The sequence below is a fragment of the Coptis chinensis genome, unplaced genomic scaffold (genome assembly GCF_015680905.1).
Source record: "Coptis chinensis isolate HL-2020 unplaced genomic scaffold, ASM1568090v1 utg1545_pilon_pilon, whole genome shotgun sequence".
NCBI classification, from domain to species: domain Eukaryota; kingdom Viridiplantae; phylum Streptophyta; class Magnoliopsida; order Ranunculales; family Ranunculaceae; genus Coptis; species Coptis chinensis.
In genome coordinates this window covers 187,227-194,795 of record NW_028238107.1, presented here as the reverse complement: position 1 = coordinate 194,795, position 7,569 = coordinate 187,227, and the positions used below count along the sequence as shown (strand labels likewise).

Genomic DNA, 7,569 nt, shown 5'->3' with positions numbered 1-7,569 from the left:
GGTGCGCGAGCGCTTCGCCTATATATGGGCTTGGTAGGGCGGTCGCTCGATGAAATTTGGTCGACGTGCCTAGAGTAGCGGTAGCGCTCCCCGGGGCAGCGCGTGCTCGAAGTTGCTGAGTTGCTAAAATGGAGAAGAAAAATGGGAAACATGGGAGTGAAAGGTGAGAGATGAAAGTGAGGTGTAGTGTGGGTTGTGAGTGTAGAATGAATGAAGTTTTTATAGGTTTTAAGTTGCTAAAATGAATCGGGGAAGTTGCTAAAAAAAGCTTTAAAGGCAAAAAAAAAAAAAAAAAAAAAACTGAGATATTTTGGCCATCACTAGATCCAGATCCCGCTCTACTCCTCGGTCTCTTTTCTTGATTTGTCCCATCCTCGAGGGTCGGGTTGCTTGGAGGTGCGGTTATCGATGCATCTTTTGTCATGGGTCTTGTTATGGCGTATTGATTGAAGGCTATGACTCGATGGATTTGTTTTGGCTGTATTAGAAGATCCACAGTGTGAGTTAGCGCTCTTACGAGCTTGTGTTGGGCTCTCTAAGTTGGTCTTCGCGATTCGTACTTGTCCACCATCCTTTTCAGAGAGGCATTTCGGACTTTTGATCGGCACCTCCGCAGTTGTTCTCAGGTGGTATTGTGGGTTTCGATGGTCCCGGCCCGGTGATTTATTTATTAGCGTTTATCGACACTCCCATTACGTCTAGGCGGTTTAGGTATTTATTGTGCCACTGATGTATCTACATTTGCCTTTGTGGCCTCCCGCTGTCAGACTTCTGAGCTTCAGAACCACATTCTTAGGAGTTGTGGCCTAGTACCTTTGGATGAGATTCTTGATGTTGCAGCAGTGCATTGAGTCTCTGTCTACCCGATTTTGACCTCAGTTCTATGGCTATGAGTGCTACCGTCCCCTTAAAACCACAAAAAGTTTTGGCGGAAGCGTTCTATGGTAAGATTATTGCTGGTCTTGAGAGGGAGTTTGTGTTATCTGCTCATCAGAAAGCAGTCATTGGATGCTTACAGTCAGAACATGCAAATGATTTCCTACTTGCTATTCCGATGGAGGGACTTGGGGACGCATGATGTCCGGTAGAGTATCGTTCTATTCTCGGTACCGCCTCATGATTCCTTTGTACTTTCGGATGGTGGTCTATGCCCCGTGTGTGCAAAAAGAGCGGACTAGATACTTTTGGGGACCATGCAAAGCACATTGTAGATATTTCCGGGCTTCAAATACCGACATGATCATGTCGGAGATATTTTATGTGATGCATTTTGGAGGCTGGGGGTACGGGTGAAGAAGGAGGCTCCTGTGAATTTTCTCACCGATCGAATGAGGGGAGATCGACACTCGCCTGCTGGATGTATTGATCTACAGTTGGTCTGAGGGGAGGTATGCATGTGTTGATGTAACTGGAGCCTCTCCATTAGTAGGGCTTGGGAATGGAGTCTTTGAGGTGGGAGAAACAGCTAATAGAGCAGCGGTAAGGAAAATTGAGAAACACGAGGAGGCTTGTAGAGCTAACCAGCATTGTTTCATTCCTTTCAGTTTTGACACCTTTGGTTTCTTGGCACAACAGTCTGTTGAGCTCCTTAAGAGATTGCAGAAAGTTATGGACTGCAACGTAATGACAGTTGGTTCTAATGAGTTTGCTTTTAGGAGGATAGGTTTTGCCATTCAGAAAGGACTTGCGGCGCAGCTTGTTGCACGCTTGTTGCACGCTTGTCCTAATTATTTGTAAAACTCGTTATCATTATTAATAAAATTTCCACTTCAAAAAAAAAAAAAAAAAAAAAAATCCAAAACCGAAAACGGAAACAACCCATATTCTTGATTCTAAAACAACCCTAATATCTTTTAGATTGAATTTAGAATAGTAACTTCTAAATTCTTTTAGATTTCATTCTACCCCAACATCTAATCATAGGTATGCCCATATCGGCAATATTTTCAACTCTCACGTCAAACCAACTACTAAAATGGAGGATTCTATAACAAATCATGCTAGAGTAAATAATACCACCCCCAAACAATTCGGGAAGGTGGGATTAACGATAAAAACAGTGCACAATTTGAAAAGAACCAAATTATATTCAAATTCAAATTCAAATACAATTAACTATGGAATTTAAATTTAACTACTGAATTTAAAAAAAAACTTAATATCCAAACTAATAAAAACAATAAAAACAACTAAATAACATCGAAACAAGATATTTTTAGAAAACCTAGCCACGTGATGAAGATGGACCCTAAGATGGAGATTGGGCCTGGGATGAAGATGGGCCCGAGCCATCCGTCCTTTGACGACGACGCTCATGCCTCTCAGACTCATCTGAAACAGAACCCTCTAGGGGTGGCATGCGTCATAGAATCTCTACTTGGAACAGGCGTTGTGCTTCTATTGTTGCTTTCATCTCCGTATATTATGCCTTGTGACGCTGAAAGAGTGTCTCCATGTTACACAAGAGATCCTCCTGATCCTTTTTGAGGTTTTCAAAACTCGTCTGAAGGTTCTTTTGTTTATTTCGAATTATAATCTGCCTATCCCATACATCTTCACAAATAGCATAAATGCAACGCACGCCAGTGTGCAAAACTGACATGCGTTCTGACTCAAACGTACACTTTTCCAAGGCATCTTCATCCAAACATGTCATGTCCTCCATTTCCTCATCCGAATCAACCACCCTATCCTTCGGTAACATCCAAGTCTTTTGGATGCATTCCGTATAAATAATTTCATTTGAATGCAATTTCAACATAGTCCGCTCAGTTCTTGTTTCCCCAAGACAACATTATCTTCATAATTAAAGCAGGGAATGGTGCAATACTCCCCCCAACTCCTCTAATCATATTTATCAAAAACTCGATGATACAGAATTCATACCTCTTCTCTTGCAATATCCAGAGAACGTGCAGACATGTCAAACTGATGTCACTCACTTTCTCCTTCCTAATGACATTCTTACCAATCCACTGAGCTACAACCAGTTGGTTGGTTCGGTGAGATGACTGTCGAGCACAATGAGAATTCGGATTGTATTGACCTTCCATGATAGTGTCGTTCATCAATGCAGGAACTCCAGTATACTGGGATTCCTGCATGGTGGCATCGAGGTGGCGTTCAAGCGTAATGCCTAGAATCTTAGCCAACTTCTCTCTCGATAATTCTCTCCTAACCCTAGCCACCTTCATGAAAACTTTCCTACCATCCAACTTTATCTTCTTATAGAATTGTTTGACCAAATCGGAGTGGTAGAAATTATCTGTCGAGTACCACAACCTATTCCAATTCCTCTTAATCATCTTGTCACGAAAAAATGGTGCGAAGCGGTCGGCCGTAAAAGCTTGTTCCGGCAGAATTCTTCGTCTTAGAGCCATTGAAAGTTTTGAACTGATTTGGGGGTTTGTATATGGTGTAGGAAATGATGTGAAACAACCCTACTTAATAAAAAAAATGATGGTGGTGGGACAGCTATTGCGCGGCAGTTAAAATATTTTGTGGGTTTTTCCTAATTTTCGGTGGTTGCAAATGTTGGGATGGTGGTGGGAGTGTTTTGGGTAAGGTTTTGAATTTGAGCGTGGTTGTATTTAGGTTTTTTTAAAAATTTTTTTAATTTAATTTAATTTAATTTTAGGTTATGGTTTTGAATTTGGTAGTGGCGGAATTGGAGAGAATCGCAATTAATGTTTTGTTTGGAAGAAGGAAACGCACGCGCGTCACACGTGCGTACCTTTGGCCCAAGCCCAAATCGATTTCGAAATTCATCGATTTTTCGCTCAACTTCAACCTAAAATTACCGCTTCGTTACCGGTCCGATTTTTGGGAATGAGTTGTGGAAATGATCAGGAGAGAATTTCCAATCCAATGATCAATAAAACACTCAATTCCGACTATAGATGACATATAAGAAGATGGAAAACGCCTCAAAGTGTGTGAATGATGTAAGTTATGCGAACGAATGAAATCTAAATTCATAGATAATGTTAACCCAAATTGAAATACGATTAAATGGCATAAGCAACACAAATGGAAAGTTGAACAATCTAGTACGGAAAAATGAACATCCCACCCGCAAACAAATTTTAGATAACAGAGTTTGAAAATTTGTTTTAAAAGTGGGTATTTTAAAGTCAGATTCCCGAGACTTCCTAACTTACTATTTTTATGATTTTAACAATTTTTATTTTTTATGAATAAGATTTAATATAAGAAAAAATAAGAAAGCAATAAATGCATAATTCACACCATAGAGGAACATGACTCAAAAATCGAGAAAACATGCAAGAGTGGAAAACGTGAATTATGTTAAATATGGACTTAGGATCCGGTACTTATAGCCACACACTCCTTAGGGAGGCCCCGGTTACCTGAGTGGTGCACTTACCAATATATGGAATTGTAAGGAAGTACACCAAACAACAAAATGAGTCGTTTATAGTAGGATACTTGAGACTTTAACAAATTGATATATGGAAAACTGAAGGGTATATATATATATACCTTTCAGTTTTCCATATATCAACAACCTAAAGAGTTGGGGTCTTTCCATAAATAAATAACATGGAATGCACCCCCAGATAGAATCAAGCACCAAGATTCTCTACGACGCAACTTATTGAAATGAAAGCGAAGTCTGATGGATCTAGAATGTAACCGTGCATGCACCTTCTTTTTCATTTTGAACGAGAGGGTGTCCAAGTAAATGATCGTGAGAAAATAGATGTTTGTGGAAGATATGGGGGATATGGATGAATTTTAGACATAAGGAATGGAAGAAATGAGAATGTGGATTTGGCACAAAACTCATTCATGTTGTAGGTGGGAACTGTCTCAATTCTGAAAATGAAGCTGTCAAGTGCCTTTCCCTTGGGAATTATTTCTATATTAAGAGGATTTAGAAAATCATTAAGCACCGAAGAAACAAGAGGGTTGATAAGAGCCCAAAACTGTAGTTTTAACCCTTTAACAGTCATACTTTTAGACCAATTATGTGAGTAATAATTAAGAGTTAACACTGATTACGTGTTTTTATGCATTTCAGGCTTCAAAGTCCATTATGTGCAGAAATGTGCCACTTTAGCGAGATAGAGGAGCAAAGGTCGGTTAGTAAGGAGTTCCGTGATTAAAGGCCAAGATTCAAGAAGACAAAGCCTTTCTAAAGCCCGGTCAAAAGCTGAAAAGTCGGCCTGGCGAGAAAACAAAGACACAAAGTCGATGAGAACTTCCGAAGACCGTATCTTTGGACTCAGACCACGTAATGGGGCCTACCTTATGTCAAAACGACCGGCTCAGAAGGAGCTTTCCAATGGTCTAAGCCTTAACCCAATCAGAGGAGCAAAAGTGGACGAAAAGTCTGTTGAAGCCAACTGCAGCTGAAGAGGCCTTTTTGGACTGAAAGAATTGGGTTTTGGGCCTGATTCTCTGGCCCAAAACATGGCTCCAAGCCCATGCACGATTTTTGGATCTGAAAAGGATAAAAACAAAAGCTTAACTCTTGGTTAAGGGTAGATAGTTAATGGTAGATAGGTTAGAGTAAAAAGTAGCCATTAAAATAGCTTCTAGATCTAGTTTTTATTTAATTGTTTTTAATTAAGTTTAATTTCAAATCCAACTCTTGTTTTAGATTAAATTCTTAGAATCATTGTTCTTAATTAGTTTGATAAATAAAATAGGTAGTTTGTCAATTTCGATTCTTGTCATTTACATTTGTGTTAGATCTAATTTCATTTATTACTTGTTATTCAATTCTTAGTTATTAATTAGATTTTAATTAATGTTTAAATTAGATTAGTAAATTGCAATTCCTTATATTATGTTTAGTTTAAATTTAATCGAAAATGATTAGTAATGATTCTCGGCTAAACTTCCATTAGAGGGGTTGAGAAGCCTTGATGAAAGCTTGATTCGACTATCGTAGAATAAATCGTAATTTCCTTTTCACTCTAGAAATGATTAGTTCACCATGAGAATGGGTTTAATCGTTCACATGCTAGTTATGAATTGGTAGGAATGCCATGTGTAATTAGGGATTAGGAAGAACCAATTGTTCTGCGAAGCAGTTTAATTCGGATTACGACGATTCGTCGTTAATAGGATTAAGTCGAGTTAAGGTGGAATCAATCCCCCTCTAACTCCTTATCATCGAATCAACGTAGCATTTCCATAGTTGTTCTGATCGTCGACTAGTGCATCTTGTGGGTAGTTGCATCGTAGTCTAGTTGCCTTTTCGTAAATCTCTCATTAGACTTTAGAGTTAGAATACTTATACTTAGAGAACATTAACATGCGGAAGGACTAGGAGTGGAACGAACCACACTACTCCACTATATCTCATAGGATTGAGAGTAGAATTCTTTGATAAATTAGGCACGTAAAATATCGTTTAGTTTTACTTACGTTTAGAGTTTCATCGCTTTATTTCGTAGGTAAAACTATTCAATTTTTTGTTTATCAAATGGCGCCGCTGCCATCTTAGTTGCCCTTTCGCATTGTTTTCGTAGTGTAAGTACTTTTCTTAAAAGTCCTATTTCACCCACCCACCCTTGTTTGATTCATCTTGTGGTTTTCCGTTTCATCGTTGAAAATTTCAAAAAAAATTACAATCGAGCCAGCGCATTTATAAGGAGCGCGACCACCCTATGTGGGGCGCCACCTGCCCTAAAAAACTGTAATTTGAAAATTACCCGACACGACCGCACCTCTATGTAAGGCGATCCAGCGCCCTTTGTTAATTTTTCGAATTCTGCGGTTTTGACTCGAACTTTGATTTTTCAAGTTTTTTAGTGTTCTAACTTGTTATATACTTGACACTGAACACGTAAACAAGACACTATTCATAAAGCGAAGCAAGGGCCTAATCAGGTATTCCTTTCTTCCACACCTCGCGATCTCTGTTAGAGGTTTATACTAGTATATCAGAATTGTTTGTAGTGTTGATGTGTTTAGCTAAGTTTGGTTTTAGCCTTGTATGAGATTAAGGTCTGGCCGAACAAAAATAGCGAACGTAATTACACAATAACGTCAACAAACAAGTCTATCTAGTATACCACCCACTACACCTCTAGCTACTATTTCACACAAATCACGACACAATGCCCGAAGAAGAGACTCTCTCTCTCGATTTCTACAAAGCCTTGGCGATAGCCCCAAATCTTGCATCGTTTCTAGCGGACCCGGTGGGGATTTTGAATCCCCAAATATTTTAATTTGTTACCCGTTTTTCATGGATTAGACCATGAAAAACCTTATCGGCATTACATCGTAGGATTGAACAAGTCCTAACAACATTCCACCATCCTACGGTTGGTGCGGAACAAATTAAACTCGAGGGTATTCCCTTTCACCTTAGCCCGATAAAGGCGTCTTGGTTAATTGCCCAAACGCCTAATTACGTGGACTCGTGGGCTAAACTTGTTCAAATTTGTTTATGGAAACATTTTACCCACCCCTAAAGACGGATGAGATGCTTTCCAAGATTCATTTCTTTCGACAAAATTCTCATGAATAATTTTCAGAGGCTTGGAATCGTTTCACCGATCTCCTTATAGAGTGTCCACATCATAATTT

General features: G+C 39.2%; 1 pseudogene; it reads right to left on the bottom strand.

Annotated features, from left to right (window-relative positions):
* Positions 1 to 7,475: 7,475 nt before the first annotated feature.
* On the bottom strand, positions 7,476 to 7,569 carry LOC147473971 (small nucleolar RNA R71; annotated as a pseudogene).